Here is a 22132-nt window from a genome sequence, read left to right on the forward strand (position 1 = left end):
AGAGAGAGAGCAGTGTGTTCCCATCTGGGTTTTTCAAACCTTCTCACTTTCATATATCATACCTATGGGCCAACTGATGGCCCTTCCTCTTTCTCTAAGGAAGTCCAGGGTACATTAGTTCTGCAGCATTGTCACCCACCTTAACCTTAATTGCTAGTTTTCCCAGTTTTCCCACTGACCTCAGGGGACACCAGAGCTTAGATTCTGTCCTCATGATCAAGGCCCTCTAATTAACTTTTTTCACATAGACCTTAAAAAAGGCAGTGTGTGCTGGTGGAGTAGTAAATTGGTCCAACCATTCTGGAAGGCAATCCGGAACTATGCCCAAATGGCTTTAAAAGATTGCCTGTTCATTGATTCAGCCATACCACTGCTGATTTTTCTCCCCCCAAGAGATAATAGGAAAAATACCTGTACAAAAATATTTATAGCTGCACTGTTTGTAGTGGCAAAAAATTGGAAAATGTGGGAGTGTCCATCATTTGGGGAATGGCTGAAAAAATTGTGGCATCTGATGGGGATGGAATACTATTGTGCTGAAAGAAATAATCAACTGGAAGAATTCCATGTGAACTGGAAGGAGCTCCAGGAATTGATGCAGAGTTAAAGGAGCAGAACCAGGAGAATGTTATACACAGAGGCTGATGTATTTTGGCACAGTCGAATGTGATAGACTTTGCTACTAACAACAATGCAATGATCCAGGACAATCCTTAGGAATTCATATGAAAGAACACTATCCACATCCAGAGAAAGAACTGTGGGAGTAGAAATGCGTAAGAAAAACATAGGATCAATCAAATGGTTCAATGGGTAAATGACTGGGGATTTTGAGTTTAATTGATCACTACTGTAAATATTAATAATATGGAAATAGGTTTTGAACAATGATACATGTATAATGCAGTGGAATTCATCCTTGACTGGGAGGGAAGAGGGAATAGGGGAGGGAAAGAACATGAATCATGTAACCATGAAAAAATTTTTCTAAATTAATTAGTAAATTTATTTTCAAAAAAATAATAGGCAGTGTGCATGTTTACCAATATCTTGATTGTGGAAAATATGTTACCAATTTGTTTGAAATAACATCTCAAATAATACTGTGGGCTAATTTCAAAGCAAATAACATTCCCCACATTAGCAACTTCTGACAGATTGTTTTTACACCTCTAACTCAGGATATATTAATCATATCTATATTCCCATTCATGGAAAAGACATGACAAACAATTACTTTGTTTCACCACTCATCATCCCATTGTCTTCCCAGGATAATGTATTCCTTCCTAGGTAATACTCTACTCTATATTTTATCATCTCCTGTATTAATAGAAACCATTGGAAAGAAGATCAACATTAGCTTTTGTATTAGTGTTCTCACATTTAGCATAATGTCTGGAACAGGGTATATAACACACATATTTTCCATCCATATATTCATTCATTCTTGCACTCATTATGGGTCAAATACAGAATCCAAAAAAAAAAACCCTAATGTAATCATGGATAGCATTAAGAAAGGATAGCTTCCAGGAAAAAATAGTGATTTCTTCTGTACCCTATCTTCAAAACTCATTTTGAATACTGGGATTTGTTTGGGGACCCACAATTTAAGAAAGTCATTGATAAAATAGAGTATGTCCAGAAGGAATAAGACATTTAGGTGGTAGTATCTTAAGTATAATGAAGATTTGTTGAATGAACTGAAGAAACAATGAGATAGAGGCAAATGTTCAAAAGCACAATAATGACTACTTCCAAATATTTGAAAGTCTATCATGTGTAGAAGGAATTATGTTGTATTCATAGAGACTGGCAAATTAGGACCAGTATCAATTCTTGGAAACTAAGAAAAAATATAAATTAGATAAGATGAAAGGAAGATATTTTCTTTCCAAAAAATATAACTACAATAATTATTCATGGAGAAGAATGGGCTATCTTTATACCTAGTAAAATCATATTCATTGGAAGTCTTCAGTCATAGATTGGATTTTCAAAACTCATCTACATAATAGTGGGAATTCCTTTTAGGTATAGGTTCATTTATATTCCACTAATCTCATTTATCACTTTCAGAGTCCTGTTTTCAAACAACCAGAACTCTAAATTCTAGTTTCATTGAGAAAATAATTAGATATTCTTATTTGAAATACAAGTTTCAATCTACTTCAAATATGTACAGGTGAATTACATTTTGCCCAGAGTTAAAAAACACACAATAAAATGTCATTCTTGTGTGTGTTTACTTAAAAAAATACTATTGTCTCATACACCATAATAAAACAAAGATGTAAGACTGTATCCTGGTTCCTTTGGAAATCATATAACTGATACACTGGCTAGTACAGAAGTTTAAAAAGTCTTAGAATTCTGTGTTTACTAAAACATTTTCATCTTGAGGACTGAGAGGGGAATCAATACAGAGATTTTTTTAGACATTAAAATAACACCTATAATAAATTGTGCATGGAAATCTGCATAGATTTTCCTATCACCAAAGGAAACCTGACAATTGCATTTTGATTGAGCTCTCTCAAAATTGTTATTTAGTTTGATTCTCCATTTCAACATTTGGTGTTTTCTTCACAAAGATACTCAAATGGTTTGCCCTTTCCTTCTTGAGCTCAATTTACAGGTTTGTAAACTGAGGTAAACAAAGTTAAGTGTCTTTCCCAGGGTCACAAAGCAACTAAATGTCTGAGGTCTTATTTCAATTTAGGCAGATGAGACTTCTTGACTTCAGGCCTGGCACTCTATCCATTATACCACCTAACTGCCCTTCACTCATTACCAAGAGTCAAACAGATCCATATTTCTTTCTTATCCAGATCAGCTATGGACCATTTGATTCCATTCTTAGTGACAAGGTCCAGTTTCCTTACATCTATCAGATGGCCCCCAAAGACTCTTCTCTACACCAAGGTCTTGTCCAATTAATGACATATTTTGCATGGAATTGTATAGGACTCGTTGTCTCAGATGATATGAGAGGAGAGAAATTCTTCTGGGAAATGAAAGAGGAAATAGTAAAGAATGGTGTTTGCTTGTCCTTCACAGAGAAGATCCCTGTCAGTGAGAGAAGATATAAGGAATTGTATGAGAACTTCATGCCCAGGATATTAGCATCATCAACCAAAGTGGTTGTCGTTCATGGGGACACAGATTCATTAATGATTCTGAGATACTCACAACCTCATATTTTCCTAATTCAAAAAGTATGGATTGTCACATCTCACTGGGACATTACCATGAGACCATTCCATATTAATGGTTATATTTTCAATGGGTCTCTCACATTTTCATACTTGACAAATGAAATTCCTGGGCTAAAGACTTTTCTTAAGACAGTTACACCTTTTAAATACCCAGAAAATATTTTACTTAGGGGATTCTGGCTTTCAGCTTTTAGGTGCTCAGAACAACCAAAAAACCCCGAGCAAGAGATATGTTCACCAAATGCTTCCTTGGAGACTTTGCCTGTGTGTTCTTTTGATATGACCATATCTGGCTTGAGTTACACTATCTACAATACCGTCTATGCTGTGGCTTGGGCTCTCCATGAAATGTTTGTGAGACAATCAGAGAAAAGGACAATAGAAGATGAAGAACATTTAATACCTTCTCCATGGCAGGTAATAGTGAATGAGTGGCAACTTTTTTTGTGATGGTATAGAGAATATATTTGGGGTTATAAATGGGACAAGAAGGAAATGAAGTTTCTTTAACTCCCAAATTCTGTAATTATAAGTTTCTTAAAGCTTGCATTCTTCATTTCTAATACTTGTCAATGCAAAATTGAAGGTTGTATTTTCTGTTACTTTCATAGGGTGTTGGAATTGGAAAACATCTCGGCTGCCATCTGAAGATCATACATGTATCTGTGCAGGTGTCCTTTTGGAATAACTTCCCCACTAAACTTTTTAGTCAAGGGGTAGTCTTTAATTTCAAAAGGAATCTTATTCCATTTTAAAGCAACTGTAATTGTTGAAAAAGTATTCATAATTCAAGGTGAAGCAGGTTAGGCTTTAAAATGTCTTACACTCACTGACAATAATTCCAATGACCAGTTCTCATAACTTATTTATCTGCTAGTGAGTAATTTCCTCCTTAATTTTTACTCCAAAACAATTCTAAAGCAGCATATCCTCATAAATAATTTATGATGCACACATTCTCATTATTCAATCAATTCTCTCTGAAACCTAATCCCTCTTTATAAATAAACTGGAGACACAAAGGAATATTTTAGGAATATACCTGTGATCAAAAATCTGGATAAAATCACCTCTGATCAATAATGACAGTCATTAATGGAATTGATTTTTTCATGATTATGGAAAGAAACTCTCTCTTTTCAGATATCAAAGTTCCTTAAAATTCTACTCAAGGTATCTCCACAGATTCATGTAAAATTAGTTCTCTTAAAATGCTTTTTAGATTTTCTCATGAAAGCTAAAATTGTTCAGTTTTTCAGTAAATTAATTCTTTTTTTTTTAATTTTAAACCCTTAACTTCTGTGTATTGACTTAAAGGTGGAAGAGTGGTAAGGGTAGGCAATGGGGGTCAAGTGACTTGCCCAGGGTCACACAGCTGGGAAGTGTCTGAGGCCAGATTTGAACCTAGGACCTCCCGTCTCTAGGCCTGGCTCTTAATTCCACTGAGCTACCCAGCTGCCCCCAGTAAATTAATTCTTTCAGTTTTTTCTGTGCCTTGAACAGTCTTATCATGAAAGTTTACTTTTGTTCATATGGCTGCTACAGTGATGGTTTTTATGACTCTATTCCCCTTTTAATTACAGAAATAGCAACCTTAGTCTCTGTTGCAAGAAAATAGAATCTAGTACTTTAATTTTATAAAAGCTAAGCTAGAGTCTTTTTCTCAAATTAATTTTATTCTTGATACCATCTCTCTGTATAATTAGGAGTATACACACAATGCTCAGTCATTGGCTTTTATTAATACTTTTCACAAATGAAGATTTAACCTACTGTATTCTCTGATCTGGTCTACTTGATATTACCCATTCTGGCGACCATTTACACTCATGGGCTTGAAATATTTTTCACAGAATTTGTTCCTTTATTCCATCAGCTTTAGCTCTGTTTCACCTCACAAGTTTTGAACTAACTGATTTGTTTACTAGCTTCAGCATCCCCTAAGCAACCTAAAGTACATGATATCCAGTAGTAAGTTCTCTTTAATTTTAAGCACTTCTTCCATATTATGCCTTTTGGGCTGAATAGACCTTAGACAATAATTCTCTTAGATGACATGCATTAAAACTTTGAAGGACCACTAGTATGTTTTCCTTAACTCTCTCTTGTGCAGTAAAATTACCTTTAATTTCTGGTTTTCCATCAAGTTAACTCTACACTAGCAGCAGTTTCCTCCTTATCTGTTTTCTTCATTTCAGAGCCTTGGTAGCTCCAGGTAGCAAGCAAATACATTTTTACTAACCCTCATTTAGGTTCACTTCATTGGTAACGGGGTCCCCTCACATTTTTACAATTAAGATATGATATTGAAAGGCAGTGGTTTTAAAATAATGTTAGATTAGATCTTCCTATCAGGAATACTTGGGTTCAAATCTGCTGCATGAAAATACTATTTTTAAATAGTATTTTTTAAGAAATATTTTAAATATTTTCGTATTTTAAAAAATATTTTAAAGTCTAAGTGAGACAACTCACTTAGACTTTACATTTCCAATGCTATCTTCAAAGAGTACAATTTGTTAATGAATGTGGCAGATGCTGATCTGAATGAATAGAAAGAGTGACCTCATGAGTGAGCTCCTCAGCCTTATGAAATTAGGAACACATAAGCCAATGAAATCTAGATATCATCAATTTCTTTAATATAATCTTCTGAACTACTTCTGAACTTTTTTTAACTTTAAATTTCATTTTTAGTTTCATGCAAAACATTTCCATATTGGTCACTTTGTAAGAGCACACTGATATATATCCAGTCCTCCCACCCTGAACAAAACAAATACACTGATGTGAAAGATGGCTACAATAATTCTTCTCAGGAGGTAGATGGTATTTCCAGTAATAAATCTTTTGGAATTATTCCAGGTCATTGCATTGCTGACAGAAGCCATGTTTTCCCAGATAATTATCATATACAATATTGCGGATACCATGTACAATGTTCTCTCAGTCCTGTTTATTTCATTCCACATCAATTTTTGAAGATCTTTCCAGCTTTTTCTAAAATCATCATGCTTAGTGATAAATTTCTTATAACACAATTATATTTCATCAGAAATATGTACCACAATTTCTTCAGCCAGTCCCCAACTGGTGAACATTCCCTCAGTTTCCAATTCTTTGCTACTACAAAAAGAACTACTATAAATATTTTTGTAGAAGTAGGTTCCCCTCTTATTTTCATTATTTCTTTGCAATACAAACCCAATAGTGTGATTACATGATCAAAGGATATGCACAGTTTTATAGCCCTTTCATCATAGTTCCAAATTGTCCTCCACAATGATTGAATCAGTTCACAACTTCACTAACAATGCATTAGTGGACCAATTTTGTCACATCCCCTCCCACATTTACCATTTTCCTTTACTTCCATGCTGACCAATCCCAAAACTATGAAATGGTGCCTGAGCATTGTTTAATTTTCATTTCTCTAATCAAGTGATTTAGAACTTTTTTCCTATGATTATTGATAGCTTTGATTTCTTCATCAGAAAATTGCTTGTGCAATGTAATTTGACCATTTTTCAACTGGGGAATGGTTTGTATTCTCTTAAATTTGACTTAGTTCTCCATAAATTTGAGATATTAGGCCTTTTTCAGAAAAATTTGTTATAATTCCCCCCCAATTTTGTTGTTTCCCTTCTAATCTTGATTACAATAGATATGATTGTACAAAAGTTTTTCAATTTAATTACAATTATTCATTTACACATTATAATATTTTCTGTCACTTGTTTGGTCATAAATTCTTCCCTTCTCCAAAGACCTGTCAGGTAAACTATTCTGTATTCTCCTTAAATAATTATGGTACCAATCATTATATCTAAATCATATACACATTTTGAACTTATCTTGGTGTAGGGTGTGAGATACTGGTCTATACCTAGGTACAGCCACACTGTTTTCCAATTTTCCCAGCAGTTTTTTTAAACTAGTGAGTTTTTATTTAAAAAGCTGAGTACTTTGGGTTTATCAAACACTAGGTTGCTCAGATCATTTACCCCTGTATATTATGTATCTCATTTACCCCACTGATCTACTTTTCCATTTCTTGGTCAATACCAGACCATTTGGATTATCAGTGTTTTATAGTATAATTTGAGATCTGGTACTGCTAGATCACCTCCCTTCACATTTTTATTAATTCCCTTTATATTAATCTTTTGTTCTTCCAGATGAATTTTGTTATTATTTTTTCTAATTCTATAAAATAATTATTTGATAGTTTTGATTTGTATGGCACTAAATAAGTGAATTAACTTAGGTAGAATCACTTTTATATTATATTAGCTTGTCCTGCCCATGAGCAATTAATATTTTTGCAATTGTTTTAGATCTGAATTTATTTGTGTAGGAAGTGTTTTGTAATTGTGTACATATAATTCCTATATTTGCCTTGGTAAGTATATTCCTAGGTATTTTGTATTGTCTAGAGCAGTGATGGGCAAACGTTTTAAAGAGGGGGCCAAAGGAAAGGAAATGGTCATCTCCCAGTCTGTTTCTAAGGCAACTCTTGCGAAGTTTCATTGTATTGTAATTGTCAGATTAGGAATAATATCATGTGGCTAGATAGAACATTTCATGGGGCCTCATCTGGTCCAGGGGCTGTAGTATGCCCATCATTGGTCTAGAGTGATTTTAAGTAGAGTTTCTCTTTCTAACTCTTTTTTGCTGAATTTTTTTGAAATATATAGAAATACTGATGATTTATGTGAGTTTATTTTGTATCCTGCAACTTTACTAGTTATTAATTATTTCAACTATTTTTAGTTGATTATCTAGGATTATCTAAGAATACAATCATATCATCTGTAAAGGTTAATAATTCAGTTTCCTCATTGCCTTCATATTTGTCTCCTCATAATTGAAATGAACTCTGCATCCTTTCAACTTGAAGCACCCTTCAAGTAAGCAGTAAGCACTCCTAATGGGCTGCTGGGAAGAGTGGTGGAGAAGGGAAAGGAGCAGTTCTGCTTGAGTCCCTCTGCCTTTCCAGTGACTAACTGGGAGGCAACAGCATGCTCATCCACAGAGACGTCTCTGCCATGCCCTCTTTGGTATATTTGTCATGGGTTGGCCATCATGGGCCTATGAGTTTAAGAATCCATTTTATTGCAAGGCATCCAAAAAGACCCTTAACACATTTTGTTTTACTAAAATGTTGCTTAATAAATATTGATGGATTGCTTGTTTCAAAAAATCTAGCTGATAATGTTTAATATAATTTGCAATGGGAATTATTTTAGGTATGTTTTCAAAAAGGAAGACACTGAAAGCAATCATTTCCTTTTTTAAAGCCCTTCCCTTCTATCTTAGAATCAATACTAAGTATTGGTTCTAAGGCAGAAGAGTAGTAAGGGTTAGGCAATAGAGAGTAAGTGAAGGAAATACCTGAGGTCAACTTGGAACCTAGGAACTCCTGTTTCTAGGCCTGGATCTTAATCCACTGAGCCTCCCAGTTGCCCCCCCCCCCCCAAACAATCATTTCCACAGAAAACTTAAGAAGTTTTAAAAACATTTTCATTGGACACTGATAAGGTAAGTTTTAATTTCCCTCATGTGATATCCATTCCTCTGAGAGGACCATTCACTTGGCTCTACCAATCCATCTTGATCTGTAGAGGGAATTCACAAATGAATGGAAATGGACATGTATATGCCTCAGGCTTATCTCTGAGAACTGATGTACCCCTTGATGGGATGTAAGTTTATTGCAACATGGATCATCTTTCCCTACTTAATGTAACCTCAGAGCCAAGTGATATAGTGCACCCAGTCTTGAGTTTTTTAGCTCCATAAGTGAAGTCCTGTTCTTAGAAATGAGAGTACTCAGTCAGTCAGTTACCAAGGTTTACTTAGTGCCTACTAAATGCAAAACATTGTACTGAGCACTAAGGTCTTGTTCCTGAGGAGCTAATGATCTAATGAGAAAGGCAACAAGAAAACCAATGTATAAAAATAGTCTGCTTATGGTGTGATAATGAGATTAAATCTTCCTTGCCCATCTTTAGATTTAATCACCAAAGGCAGAAATATCTCCATTTAACCTACAACCCAGTGTGTTAGAATGAGTGACAAATCAGAATTTTCTAACTGCCTCATGGGCAGTCCCAAGAAAAGTGTCTGTTCTGATTGGACACATAAACTAAGAGGGGGTCACAGGAAGTGACGCAAAAGAGGCCCCTTTAAAAAAGAGAGAGCTCAGTTGGCTGGGCTCTCCTCTTCTGCTTCTTGAACAGGACCTGAAGGAGCTCTTCTGGTTCATGACAGGATTTGGAGGAGGTCTGGAGTTAGTGAGACTGTTCCACATGGTGAGTGTTAAGACTGAATCTTCCTGGGGCAGCTGGGTAGCTCAGTGGATTGAGAGTCAGGCCTAGAGACAGGAGGTCCTAGGTTCAAATCTGGCCTCAGACACTTCCCAGCTGTGTGACCCTGGGCAAGTCGCTTGACCCCCATTGCCCACCCTGACTACTCTTCCACCTATGAGCCAATACACAGAAGTTAAGGGTTTAAAAATAAAGATTGAATCTTCCTGAACTTCTCTTAAGGAATTTCCCTTTAATAGAAACTCCAGAGCTGAAGCTTTTGCTTCTTTCGCCTTTGAGGCCCTTTGGGCCTCTGGCTTCCTGGCCTTGAGATCAAAGCCAGATTTCCCTCGGCTGAGGGTTAATTAGATTGTCTTGGATTGAACTAGGGGATCAGATCAAATTGCCTACTGTGTTAGATTACTTATCCTCTCTCTTATTTCCTTATTTCTATTTCATCTTCTCATTTGTAAATACATTTCCATAAATGTCATTTTAGCTTGAAGTTAATCTTTAATCAGGGACTGATAACTGTTCAATCCCATGGGGATCAACCTTTTAATATTTACTCAATCAAAACCCCCTTTTACCCCCTACAATTGATAAATGTAAAATAATTAACAGAGAGAAAGCATAAGGACTAAAATGAATCATGAAAAGCTTCCTTTACAATGAGATGTTGGTTCATAGCTTCATTGAAGGATGTTAGGAAAAGCAGGAAACGGAGATAAGAAGGGAAAGAATTCCAGAAGTAGAAGATAGCCAGAGAAAATGTCTACTGGAGAGAAAAGATGAAGCATCCTGTTTGTGGATAAGAAGGAAGATGATGGCACTGGATTAGAGAGTAAGTAGTCTAAAGTTATAGAAGACTGGAAAAGTTAGTGGAATGATGCTAGTACATGAAATACTTTAAATGCCACAAGGAAGATTTTGTATTTTTTTGGAGGTAGATGTTATTAAGTATGAGAGTGACATAAACAGACCTGCACTTTAGAAAAATTACTTTGGTAGCTAAATAAAGGATTGACTGGTAGGAGGATTGACTTGTGCTGTGGTAGCTAAAATCAACTGTAAGCTCTCTGTATTGCAATGGTCCATGTGCAAGGAAATGAGGTTGTAACGTTATTAGGGAAGAAAAGTGCAGCAATTTGAAAGACATTACAGAGGTGAAATCAATAGACCTTGGAAGTATATTAGCTAACTTGGATGAGAGGTGGTGAATAGACATGGTTGAAACCGAGGTTATAAACCTTGGGTATGAAATCAGCATTGTAGATACCTCCAGAGATCCATTTCTGTGTCCTAGTAGAAAGACATATTTTTATTATGCCCACAAATAAGACTACAAAATTCAATGAGGCCTCAAAACAGGCCCAGTATCTATCATATTACGTATAGTGTGAAATTCTGGGGAGCCCTTCTCTCAGGTACCACCCGGTGATAAAGTTTTTTCTTCTTTTTTAGCTGCACTCCTGCCTGAAGAACACCCAGTTTAAGAACAGTGCTGGTGATGATGTGCTTGTAGAAGAGAGTAAAATTCCTGAAGCTCAATATGCCATTATGAACTATGTGTTATATCCTAATGATTCGGAAGCTCTGATAAAAGTCGATCAGTTTTTACCCAAAGTTTCACTTGATCGAGATTTCACAATTCATGTGGATGCCATAAAGTGGGGCTGGTGGAATTCCAAGGTCAGAGACATTTTAAATATTAAATTACACTTCTAATTATAGGAAGATTTTTTTGTCCCATTTGGTTGACTCTACAATGCATATATTTATGAATATAAGACATCTAATGACTATATAAAAATAATCTTATAGATGTAGGTAATGAAGAGTGTTCAATAGTCCATCTAGTCCATTGCTTTCCATTTTACACGTGAGAAAAATACTATCTTTCATTAAATTGTTTAGTAATTCTTCAATTTATGGCCAACATTTCAGATTACCATTCTTTGCCACTTGAAAGGGGTTATAAATATTTTTGTATATCCTAAGATATAGTTTATTTTTCTTAGTTCTTATTCCTCCTTGAATTTTTGTTTCCTTCTTTTGTAGCTGCCAGCAGCCACAAATTAATATTTGTGGGGGGGGGGGGAGGGTAGCCGGGTGGCTCAGTGGATTGAGAGCCAGGCCTAGAGATGGGAGACCCTAGGTTAAAATCTGGCCTCAGACACTTCCCAGCAGTGTGACCCTGGGCAAGTCACTGGACACCCATTGCCTACCCCTTACCACTCTTCTGCCTTGGAGCCAATACACAGTACTGACTCCAAGACAGAAGGTAAGGAGTTAAAAAACATAATATTTGTGGGTGAACACCAGAGAAGGGAAGTTGGAAACTGATGGAAAATGGGTGGAGGGGTCTTGAGATCTGTATATCATCTCCAATAATCTGATAAGAACAGCTTAGTTGATAAGGAAATAACTGGACTTGGGAGACAATCTTGACTGTTAACTCATAGCTGCTTCTCCGAAGTGCCATTGAGTCACCTATTTATTATATAAAAAATTCAAACTCCCTTTCACCCAAAAGCACAAGGATAGCTTCCCACAACTACACAGAGCTGTGTTTTTAACAATACAAAATCTTTAGAAGCTTCAATGTGTAGATAAAATCTATGCTAAATTATCAACTATATTTGTTATCATTAAGCAAAGTCTGGGGCATTTTGGTAGGATGGAAAGTCCCTGAATTTCTCAGCCTTGATGGCATTAAACAATATTTTTGAGAACCATTAGTTTACTTCAAATCTGTGCAAAATGCCCCTGCTAAGGGTTCGGTCTTGGCTGTACCAGGCAGCTACATTCCTGGCCAAAGGGGAACAGTGTTAACCTCTTAAATGTAGGTTTGCTAGGAACTTAAAGCTTTTCAATAAGGCCACAATACTTTCAACAAAAAATCACAAGGATCTCAAAAGGGGTCAAAAGAGGAATCTCAGATTTTTATCTATTCTCTTATTGGCTTCCCACATATTCCCCACTTTTCTTTAAATTAAAATGATTTATTACACAGGAAAACTTTTAATAATGAAAGGAGTCATCAATTAGTTATAATCATCAGCTATAGCTGGATCTGATAGGATTTACAGATTAAACTATTTATGGCTCTGTACAGAGGAGTTTAGAGAGAGAGAACATAAGAAAGGGAGAAAGACTCAGAGATGAAGGAGTTCAATAACATGGGCTCCAGCGTGCATGTTCCTCTGATGGCGGAAAGAGAGAGAGCTACATGTGTCACCAATCTTTCACTGGAGAATCAAGGAATGGTGATAGGAAGTAGATAATGAACATGTGACATGGCAGAGAATTTAACACTGGCTCTGTTGACAACTACAAGATCAAAGAGGAGGAGACTAAGATAATTTAGAACTCAGTTCCCAGCCCAGATGTCCAGGAGGCTTAGAAGAGTGGTCAGCATATCATAAGCTCAGAGTTACACTTTGTTACAAGGCTTAAGTAATCAATCGTGAAGTTTGTTACCTGAGCATATTGTTCACAAGAGTCAGTTTTTGAATACATCAACAATACTTTCAAGGTTAGTTCACTCTTGGATCCCTTTATGTTTAAATCATGTAAGACTCTTTGTGACCCCATTTGGAGTTTTCCTAGAAAAGATAATAAAGTGATTCCCTACCTTGTTCTCCATTTCATTTTACAGATGAAGAAACTGAGGCAAATAGGATTAAGTGACTTGCTCAGGATCACATAGCTAGCAAGTGCCCAACACCATATTTGAACTCAGGAAGACTCATATTCCTGACTATGCCTGGCTCTATCTTTGCGTACCACCTGTCTGCTCTCTGTTAATCTACCTTCTGATTCCTCTTTCTCCCTTTTCTGAGCAGTTTATGTAAGAGTGAATTTGAAGTGTCAGCCTCTTATTCTTTGTTGGAACAGATATCTTCTTAGGTACCATGGTTATGTGAGATACTTTCCCCTAACTTTCCATTCCCTTCTCCACTTATTGTATTCATTGTCCATTCTTCCAATTCCTCTCTTAATATCATGAAGGCATAATAGACCCACTTGCAGATAAAGTCCAAGTAGTGTTATTATCTTTTATTCTCTTGAAATATTTTTAGCCTCATAATTTCTATACAGGTTGACTCTTTTCATGAGTAATAATTTATTAATTAAAGTTCGAATTAAAGTTTTCTCTTTTTTAGTTTTTTCTAGGAAAGTTATTCTGGGCTATAAACATAAATCCTTTACCTTCTGAAATATTGTATTCCAAACTACCTGATCCATTTGGGTGACAATTGCTATAAGATATGTGCTTTACCATGATTATGACTAATTCATGATTATATGAATACTTAAATGATTTTTTTTCCTTCTGGATGCTTGCATTATTTTTCACTTGAATTGAAAAAGTTCTAGATTTGGGCTAGAATTTCCTGAGAAGTTTCATTTTGGAGATCATTTCACTATCTGGATATGAATGAATTTTTGAAATTTTCATTTTTCATTCTGTGGTTCTAAGATATAGTCAGATTTGTTTTAAGATTTCTTGAAATTTGGTATCTGAGTTCTCTCATTGGTAATGGAACTTAGATAGTCTTGTGATTCTTATTCTCTTCTATATGTTTTTGAGATAATTTATTTATGCTTTGAGATACTTTGTTTTCTTTGATTTTTCAGTCTTTTGATTTTAATTAAATAGTTTTTGTTTTCTCATAAGGTCAATGGTTTCTATTTGCTCCATTTTGATATTGTTATTAGGGCAGGTTTGTATCCACCTTGTGTCAATCTATTTAATCTTTTTCCAATTTCTCTTTGACATCTTTTGTATTTTTCTAAATTTTTCATCCAACACTGATTAAAAATATTTAGCTGTTAAAACATCCTGTTTGTTACTACAACTACTCTTTTCGTAGTATACGGTATAGAGGCTGAGATCAATCCTTATTCCAGAAGATCAACTGTGAGCACACATTCCCTTCACAGTCCATCCTGGATTTGTGATCCCAACCAAATAGTGAGGGACAGACCTAAAATAAAGTACCTGTTTCCATCAAGGTATTGTATTGTGCATTTAAGCCTTGCTCTTTCCTTGGTGCACAGACTCATATGGAATTAACCTGCCCAGACCCTTACTCTAGAATCTCTAGATCCCTCTGTATATATCTTTATGTCAACCTGGATTTGAAAAATGACTGAATTTTTCTTGAATCTATGAACAAATTCTGATGCATTTCTAGATCTGTTTGTGAAGCTATTTGAGAATATAATACAGTTGTGTTGTACTATATTCTCCTATTCCACCATCTTGTGTCTAATGTAGTATATCTTTTTAATATATTCAGTCCCACCTAAGACATCTCTTTAATTTTTTCTCTTTTGAATAAGACATTTTCATCATCCATCACTTCTACCCAATCTGTCATCTGGGTCCTCTTCTCCAAGGTTCCACTGTGCTTAGGCTCCCCTTTTGTCATAATAGCTGAAACCTTCTCCAAAATAGCACTAAAACACCACTCTCAACAAGAATTTCTTCCATCTTAAAGATATATAAATGGAAGTGGTGAGGGAAGAGGCATTATTAAGCACTTAATGGGTGCAAGGTGATTTATAAATTGTATCTCTTTTTTTATCCTCCCAACCATGCTATGAGTTAAGTAGTATTATTATCCTATTTGAAAGTTTTAGCAAACTGAAACACATAAAATGTAAAAGACTTGGCCAGGGTATTAGAGCTAATCTATTAAGTTGGATTTAAATTCAGGTCTTCCTAAATCCAAGAACAGCAAAGTATCTACACTACCAATAATGTTCTTTGGGAGCAGCTGTCAAGGGGAGACTTACATAGAATATAAACACCCCCTTTCCCTACCAAACCTCAGGAACTCTCATTTAATGTAATGTAGTCCACTCTCCTGTTTTCGCCTTAGGTTCCCTGTGGAGTATGCAGTGACAGTTGTGGTCCTGGATTCAGGAAGACGCCTTTGGAAGGGCAGCCCATCTGCTGTTTTGAGTGCTCCCAGTGTCCAGAAGGCGAGATTTCCAGCCAGATGAGTGAGTTTCTTCCAAGAATTTTCTTTTTGTTGTTATCGATATAGAAAATAACCAATGAGTTTTTTTCTGTTGTCACACTCACAACTCCCAGGAACATCATACTCTGTGTAAGAGATCAGATTAGACCAAAGAATAACAGAGTAAATGTCCTTAAATGAGAGTATCTGACATGGTGGCTTTGACTTCACTACATGATAAGTCAAATATACAGAACAACTACTTCCTGTTTTATTTCTCTGATGAGCTGATTTGTCTTAATCTTGTCCTTGATACAATAGCTGATGAGAGAGGGTATATACATATATGCTGTACTTGGCTGAAACAAAAATTGTTCACAGCGTGTAATGTAGTTGATGCAAGATTTCATTGGGGATTTAGTCACAAATCAGACTGATGGAGGTAATTCCAGAAAAGTGTTCAAAACAGAAAGGAAATTAGTGGTGGGTGATTGAAATGAGACAGTCTGGATGTCCAAGTATGCAAAGTGATGCTTATGTTGAGTGATTTAATGTGAGGATAATGGTCTGGGATCAATCTGCAAAGGTCATCAAGAGAATCTGGTTTTATGGTCAAATACAGTGGTACCACACATTTCCTTTGCTTCAGTTTAGAGGTAACGTTTGCTTAATGCTCTTCCTCCCTTCATCCAAACAATGTTTGGGATTATGATATGAGTATCCCTGAGTGACTAGAAAGTAGCTTTGTTCTTGGAGAAACCAAACTGTGGGCTGTGTAAGCTAGCTTAAGGTAGCATAAAATCAGTGAGAAGATGCCTAAAAGCAATAGAAATAAAGGAAAGGATTAGGGAAGAGTTAAATCTTCCCTTGGCAGTTTTTGTAACTTATACATATCCCTACCAGGTTGAGTTATTTTCTTTCCTTTTCTATCTCTCTCTGTGTCTTTATCCTTGACTGTTTCTGTATGTCTCTAAGTAAGTCTCTTTTTCTATATTCTTGATCCTTCACTTTTTGTTTCTGCCTTTCCATGTTTTGCCTCCAATTTCCTTCCCTATCTTGCTTCATACCTCTCTTTTTAAATTCTCACTAAATTTCCTTCTTTCTGTGTTCTTCTTTTCCCCTCTTCTTCACCACTGCTTATCTCTGCTGGTGCCAATTAGGATCCATTCCAAAACTGAACTCTGAACTTTATATGTTGCTTTAACTGAACTTTTCTCTACCTGGATTTGTCTACCTAAAGTCAAACAAATCTCTACTATAGGACAAGGAGAAAACATTTTCTTTCTAAGAGTATAATTCTAAGAATTCATAGAGTTAGACTCACTGAGAAGTCAGTCTGATTACCCATTTCCATGTGGGAATAAGGAAACAAAAATAGATCACACTGATCCTACTTGGCATTTGATTCAGTTATGAGTTCTGTATTACAGTATCTCCTTACTGATTGTTGACTGGAGTCCTAAAGCAAGTCTTGAATTCTTTCCAAAGGTTGTTAACAAACTTATTAAGATAGGTAGTTCTTCTGCTAAATTTTTTAGGTATCCCCAGAAATTGGTAAGGTCCCTCACATGTTTCTGTTCTAGACTGCAATTTTTCTATTTGCATCCTGCTTTGGAATATTACAGAGCTTTTTAGTAGAGGTGTATAATCCCTCAAAACAGTTTGACTTGACTGTCCTCACATTTCAGACAGAGTTCATATAGACTACTTATTTTATGTCACATAAAATCACAGACTATGCCATTTTTTAGAAAGACAACCTACACAGGTTGTGCATTAGACTGCATGTCTGGGAGAGGCAGTACTGTGATTGGACTGGATCCAGTGTTGTACAGGAACCGGAGAGTAGCCTATTATAAATATGGAAAATTATAACTCTAAGACCCCAAAATTACTCCAGAAATGAAAGCTGGTCTTCTAGAAGCCAACCTATTAATAGTATTATTTTCCTTTTCTGAGATATGGGGTAAGACATTTTCCAAACAACTGAAAAGGAAAATGACTCCAAAAGTAATTGAGAGGTACGTAGTGCGTGTGAAGAAATTGTTTTTACCATGTAACTCAGTGATTTGCAAAGTGGGTGCCACCGCATTTGGGGTGAATAACTGCAAAGGGGCAGTGATAGTATGTGACAGGGGGTGCTAAGTAATAATTTTTCTGGAAAGGGGGTAGTAGGCCAAAAAAGTTTTTTGAACCACTGAATGCACTAAAAGAATATTGTAACAAATAAAATTAATATAGAGGGACAGAATTAAAAATATCATGGTTTCAAAGGGTTTGTTGAAAGCCATTAAAAAAATGAAGCCATGTGCCTATTAAGATTTAGTTCAAAAGTCATGCCATATCTCTGCCCCCTGGAGGCATCAGCAGGAAAAGAGAGAGTACCAAACCCGATCTCCCTATTTAACCTTCTGTTTACATTGGCTTACATCACCATGTAAGACAGGAAGCCAGATGAATCATGGGAAATGTAGTTTGAAAGAGATCTAAATGTCCACAGGAAGTTTATACCAGGGACCTCAAAATTAATACAAGGACCCCCAAATTTCCAATATCACAATATGAATACCAGATGTATAAGAGTAAACAATGAAGAAGAGTAATAGAAGAAAGTGTTATAAGGCAAGTGTCAAGGAAGAGAAGTGGCTGGTCACATTGCTTCTTTGGTAGGTTGACATTAGGATATAGTGAGGAAATTCTTCATAATTTCAGCTGTCCTGCAGTAGTTTCCCAAACCTGTGGAACAACAAGGACTAGAGTGTCACAGGTTGGGAAGTCAGAGGTGAATTCTGATTTTCCAGAAAGGAAAGAAAATCCAAATCAGTGGACTCATAGGTGCATCTTAATTTTCTGTTGAAATTGTGAGGAGAGAAACAACATTGAAAGTAATAAAGTAAACAAGACTGATGATGAAAATGGAGAATGAGTTAAGAAGAATGTTTCAATGACTGACTTTGAATGTCATAAATAATTCTGGCTGAGGATATGCGTGGACAGGGAAGATTCTAATTCTCAGTAGTGTGATGGAAAATGATTTATAAAATTCACTCTTTGTCCTAACATATAAGTCTACATTCAAAAGAAATTCTACTTGTAATTGAACCACTGCTGAAGCATAGCAGGTTTTCAGAAATGTTATTAACCCATGCTTTCTTTCACACATGAAAGCTAGTGCAATTATATGGCTCTAAAATGTTTCCCATGGCCCTTCCAAAGACTAATACCCACAGACACTCTAAGAGTCTAAGAGTTTTCTCTCTGTTTTTAATTCATATGCCAATTTTGATCTAGAGTATGACATAGAAATGTCAGAGTTGTTAGAGAATGCTAAAACAATTGATCTATTACTTTTTAACATTTTAACCAATATAAAAAATGAAGTTATGTGACTAGAATCTACACCTGGACCTGTGACTTCACAGGTAAAATGAATTCCTGGATGAGGAAAGGAATTAATGGAATTGACTCCAACACTACAAATGAGCAATTTAGCTGAACCGTATTTTCTTAACTTTGCTTAGAACATTGAGAGACTGAATGCCTTTCATGGGTATAAGAGGGAGACCATAAGGGAGTTAGCAGGAAGGCATAAATAGAGTCCTGCATTATGGTATTTGTGAAGTCAATAAATCATCAGATATTGGGAAAAGACTGAATGCTCCCATTATTCACCAAAAGGTATTAATTTTTGCCTGGCCTTTGCTTTTTTCAAGTCAAAATAGTTGTTTATTTTCCTTTGTATTCAAAGAGAACCAAAATGATATCACTATTTTGAGGTCAATGTACAGGTCTACTATATTCAGAAGCCATTTACCTAGATGTTCATGGTGGTGTTGTGGATGCAGCACTGGGCTTGGAACAAGGAAGAATCATTTTCCCAAGTTCAAATTTGGTCTCATATATTTACTATTTGTGTGATCTTGGCAAAATCATTTAACTCTGTTCACCTCAAATCCTTATCTATAAAATGAGCAGGTTGAGCACAAATAGCTGACATGAACATTAGGGATGGAGATGTTTCTATGTTTGTGGATCTTGACTTTCTTTTGAGCTACTCCAATTTGGCTTTTCTCATAAAGCATAACATTTCCTTTGATGGGAGCATAAAATGAAGGATGACCTTGTGCCATTGCCTCCAATGTCTCAAATCAATACTAAAATTGCATAAATTGTGTAAGCAATGTGGGGTTTATGGTTTTACATATGATTTTAATGCATTTTTTCATTCAAATGCACTTTGTTGGTGATAGTGGTTACTAAGTATAAAAAAATTAAATAATTGACAAACAAAATAAAATAATATTATAGAAATATTTCTTGAGTACAGATATTCAAAGAAGGAAGTTTTTCCTTCTGGAAAAAATCTTCAATGCTCCTGCTATTATTTGGACATGCTAAATAATTTTTTGGTTTGCAACAAAATAAATGGTCATTTTTGTTCCTAGATCAATATTTATGGAAACTATCAATTTTCACTTTAACATTTATTGCTTTTGCTGGGAACAAAAAACCAATAAACCTTTATAAAAGTTTTCATATATTTCATAAGAGTTTCCCTTCCCCAAAACAGAAATGACCTGAAAATCACATGTTGTATGTAGACCAACTGGATTTCCCACTAATATATATGATGAAAATGTCAAGGAAATGTCTCAAATTCTATTATATTCAGAAGACATTTATCTAAGTACCCATGATGGTGCCCCACTACACTAGCTGTATGATCTTGACAAATCACTTAACTCTATTTACCTCAGGTTCATATCCATAAAATGAGTTGGAGGAGGAAATGCCAAACTCCTCCATTGTCTTTGAAAAGAAAATCCCAAATGCGGTCTCAAAGAGCTGGATATGACTGAAACAACTGAATAATTATCTTCTGCAAACAATCGTTAGTGTCTGTTTTCAAAACCTAGAATCTTTAGAGTAGAAAGGGATCTTAGAAATCATTAAATACAACTCTGTCTTTTTGGCAAAGAGGAAATTGAATTCTAGAGAATCTAAATGACTTTCACAATGTCATAGAGCTTGCTAACTCCAGTGGATTATGCTGCCTACTCAGGTCTCCCATTTTTTGTCAGCTAACAGTTCTTCAGGTGCCTAGTCAATCAGAATAAGGTGAGAGGCTGAGTAAAAAGGAGTTAAGATCATATTTAAAAGTCACAAAATTAAAATGAAAGCCTTAGATGAGATAAATTATAAACTGTATTTCAAGGTCAGGATTTTGAGGTGGAGGCCAAGAAATGAAAAAGTGGCCCTAGGTTTGAGTGCCATGCATGTTAGTTACCAGTGACATCTCTTAGAAAAGAGGGAGGGGGATTTTGCATCTATAGACACTGAAGGAATTGTTACAGCTATCATGCATATTTCCTAATCTGAATATAGGGATATTTCCAGGAATATAAATATTGAGTGATGAGCTCTTTTTTGTCTTCTACAGATGCAGAGCATTGTGTGAAGTGCCCAGAGAATGAATACCCAAATAAACAGAGAGATCACTGCCTACCCAAGGTTGTCACCTTCCTGAATGTGCAAGAACCTTTGGGGATGACTTTGGCCTTTATTGGTATATCCTTCTCTTTACTGACAGCTCTGGTTCTGGGAGTCTTTGTGAAGTTCCAAGACACTCCCATAGTCAAAGCCAATAACAGGACTCTCAGCTACACTCTCCTTATCTCCCTTATCTGCTGTTTCGTCTGCTCCCTGCTCTTCATAGGCCATCCTACAGTTGTCACCTGTCTCCTCCAACAAACAGTATTTGGAGTTGTGTTCACAGTAGCTGTTTCCTCCATTTTAGCCAAAACAATAATAGTGGTTGTAGCATTCAGAGGTATAAACCCAGGCAGCAGGTTACGGATGTTCATACATCCTAGAGTGTCCATCTATGTTGTTCTCTCCTGCTCAGGGATTCAAGTAATTTTCTGTGCTATTTGGTTAGTTACCTCTCCCCCTTTTCCAGAGGCTGACACACACTGAATATGGCCACATAATTCTTATATGCAATGAAGGCTCTGACTTTGTATTTTACTGTGTCCTGGGTTACATGGGCTTTCTGGCTCTGGGAAGTTTTACCATGGCTTTTCTGGCTAGGAACCTGCCTGATACCTTCAATGAAGCCAAGTTCATAACTTTCAGCATGTTGGTATTTTGCAGTGTCTGGGCCTCTTTTCTGCCCACATATCAGAGCTCCAAAGGGAAGGCCATGGTAGTGGTGGAGATCTTCTCCATCTTGGCCTCCAGTGCTGGGTTACTAGGCTGCATTTTTATTCCAAAGTGTTATGTGGTCCTCTTGAAACCAGACAGAAATACCTTGGAACAGATCCAGAATAAACAAGATTCCAGAGGCATGATATTTTCTGAAGCAAGGATTTATGCTTCCAGTTCTGTGAATATTAGGCTTGAAGAATAACCCACATTAATCTAGTATTGCCATGTGTGTCAATTTTTATGTTTTTCAAATCCTATTTAGTATGCTTCACATTCTCTCTGGCTATTTTCTCATATTCTACTCATAAAAATTCCCCAGAATACGAGGATAATATAATATAATATAACATAATATAATATAATATGATATGATATGATATGATATGATATGATATGATATGATATGATAAGATATGATATA

At 35.9% G+C, this 22132-nt stretch overlaps 1 pseudogene; it reads left to right on the forward strand.

The window, feature by feature from the left end:
• Nucleotides 1-1222: 1222 nt before the first annotated feature.
• On the forward strand, nt 1223-21913 carry LOC123230484 (annotated as a pseudogene).
• Nucleotides 21914-22132: the final 219 nt, after the last annotated feature.

Source organism: Gracilinanus agilis, chromosome 1, assembly GCF_016433145.1.
Source record: "Gracilinanus agilis isolate LMUSP501 chromosome 1, AgileGrace, whole genome shotgun sequence".
Lineage (NCBI taxonomy): Eukaryota > Metazoa > Chordata > Mammalia > Didelphimorphia > Didelphidae > Gracilinanus > Gracilinanus agilis.